Source organism: Rissa tridactyla, unplaced genomic scaffold (assembly GCF_028500815.1).
Source record: "Rissa tridactyla isolate bRisTri1 unplaced genomic scaffold, bRisTri1.patW.cur.20221130 scaffold_81, whole genome shotgun sequence".
NCBI classification, from domain to species: Eukaryota; Metazoa; Chordata; class Aves; order Charadriiformes; family Laridae; genus Rissa; species Rissa tridactyla.
The window spans coordinates 195001-197500 of NW_026530008.1; the positions used below are offsets into that span (position 1 = coordinate 195001).

At 79.0% G+C, this 2500-nt stretch overlaps 1 non-coding gene across 1 annotated transcript; it reads left to right on the forward strand.

The window, feature by feature from the left end:
• Positions 1-2049: 2049 nt before the first annotated feature.
• Positions 2050-2202, forward strand: LOC128903997 (5.8S ribosomal RNA). Its single transcript, XR_008464341.1, has one exon. It is a non-coding gene; the product is annotated as a 5.8S ribosomal RNA (ribosomal RNA).
• Positions 2203-2500: the final 298 nt, after the last annotated feature.

The following is a 2500-nucleotide window of genomic DNA, read 5'->3' on the forward strand; positions in this document are numbered from 1 at the left end:
CGAGAAGAAGCGGGGAGCGCGCGGCGGCGGCGGCGCCGACGACGACGGCGCCGCGTGTGCGAGCGGCGAGAGAGACGGGAGCTGTCCTTCGGGGTCGGGGGAGGCGTCTCCCCCGACCCTCCCCGCACCCCGTGCCCGGGGCTGTGTCGGTGTGAATGTCACAGTTCCCTTCTCGCACGGACGTTCGGTAGGGCTGCCGGGTAAGCCCGCGGAGGGCTCCGGGCGTTCCGGGTACGGCGCGCCGAGCGGCGCGGCGGCGTCCCCCGCCCCCCGTCCCTCTCCTGCCTGGGGAGCCGGGAAGGGGGCTCCGCCGCCGCGCTCGCCCTCGGCGGGCGAGGCTCGGCAAGCCGGGTGGCGTCCTGCTTTCCCAGCGGGCGGCCCGAGCCACGGCTCTCCTCCCGGGCGCAGCGCCGGGCCAGAGGGAAACCCCGGGCCCCGGGGCCGGAGGACGTGGTTGTGGCGGCGGACGTCGGGCGCGGCCCCCGCGGGCGGACGCTCCCCCGAAGGTGGCAGTGGGGGAGGCACCCCCGCGGGGCCTAAAGTTCGTTTCCCTCGCCCCAGGGCCAGGTACCTAGCGTCCGCGCTCTCGCGGTCCCTTCCCTCGGCGCGTCTCTCGGCGCGTCTCCGGGGGTCGAAGGGCCGCGGGGGCCGGGCGGGGGTTTAAAGACTCGGGCGGCTCGGCGTCGCCCGGGGGGCCGGCCGGCCGGCGGCGGCGGCCGGGAGTTCTCTCTCGCGGTGAGAGAGCCTCTCCCGGACGGCCGTCGCCTGCGACCGCGTCCCGCGGGCGGCCCGTGCCGGGGAGGGGCACCCCTGCCCCCCCCTCTCCGCGGCCCGGTCTCGGCGGAGAGACCGCGGCGCGAGCGGTCGGCCGTGTCCGACCTGCCCGCCTCGGAACGGGCGACCCCGGCGAGGAGCGCGGGCTCCCCGCCGGGGCTCGCGGCGGGTCCCCGCAAGGGGGGGACCCGCCGCCGGGCGGCCCTACGCCCTCCCCCCGCACTCCCTGTGCGCGGGGGGGGGCGGGAAGGGACGCCGCGCCTCCGTCGCAGCGGCTGCGTCGCGCTGCGGCGCCGCTCCTCCCTCCCCCGTCCGGGCGAGCGCTCGGCGTTCTCCCGCCGCTAAGCGCCGGCGAGGGCGGCACCCCGTTGCCCGAGCGGCGGCGTCGCCGCTCGGTCTAGCCGGACGGAGCCCCCCGCCGCCGAGGCCGTCCCGGCCCCGGGCCCCGCCTAGCCGCTTCGCCTCCCCGTCTTCGCCTTCCCGGCCGAGCCGTGCAGGCGGTCGGGGCAAGCGGGGGCGTCCCACTCCCGGTCTCCGCGTGGAAACGGGGAGAGCGGGAGCCGCCCCCGCCTCAGGCGGCCGTCCGCCTTCCGCTCGGCGCGTGCCCGCGGAAGGAGACGGGAAGCGGCGGCGGCGGCGGTGCCGTGGCGGGCGGCCGCCGCGCGGCGGGCCGCCGTCCGGCGGGCCGCGGGCGTCGTGCGTCGCCGGCTCGGGGCGCGTCCGCGTCCGCCCGCGGCGGCGCGGAGCCGCCGAGGTGCCGTCGGGACGGGACCCCGGGGAGGAGTTAGGCTGCCCGTAGCGCGGCGGAGCGGCGCGCGCGGAGGCGCGCGCGCGGGGTAGCCGTCGGGGCCCCCCGCGCCGCCCGCTCGAGGCGGACAGGCGGAGCGGCCGGGCGCGCCGCCGCCTCCGTGCGGAGGCCGGACCGAGCCCGGGCGCCTGGGCCGCCCCCGAAGCGAGCGAGGCGCTTGCCGTCGCCTTCGGCCGGTGGGGAGCGCGGGCTCCCAGGCCCTCGTCGCCGCTCGGGGCGTTTCCTTCCTTCCTTTCTGGCCCTCCTTGGGCGTGCTCGTACGGTCAGTCGAGGCGAGGCCCCTCCGTCTCGCCCCCGTCGCGCCGCGCTCCGCCGTTCTTTCCCCTCCCGCCCCGCGCGGGGATGCGAGGGGAGGAAGGGGGGGCCGGCCGGCGGGGCAGGCGGTTGGGCCGTCCTCCGAGAGGGGCCGCTCCTGGCGAGCGTTCCCGGCCCTCCCGCGCGCGCGGGCCGGTGCCGAAAGACGAGACAACTCTTAGCGGTGGATCACTCGGCTCGTGCGTCGATGAAGAACGCAGCTAGCTGCGAGAATTAATGTGAATTGCAGGACACATTGATCATCGACACTTCGAACGCACTTGCGGCCCCGGGTTCCTCCCGGGGCTACGCCTGTCTGAGCGTCGCTTTGCGATCAATCGCCGGCTCGGCCGCCGCCCCTTGGCCGGGCGACGGCCGCACGAGCGGCGCGGCTGGGGTGCCTCGCAGGCCCCTCCCGAGGGCCTTCGTCCCCCTAAGTGCAGACTCGGGGAGCGCTCCGAAGCTCCCCGCTCCCGGAGCGCCCGCTCTGCGGAGCTCGTCTCGCCGGTGGTTGGCCGGGGCTCGCCGAGTCCGGTCGGGCCCGGCGCGGCGGTGGGGAGAGACGCCGGTCGGGGGGAGGCGCGGGCCTCGTCCCCGGCCCTCCCGCGCGGGCGGCTGTCTGCG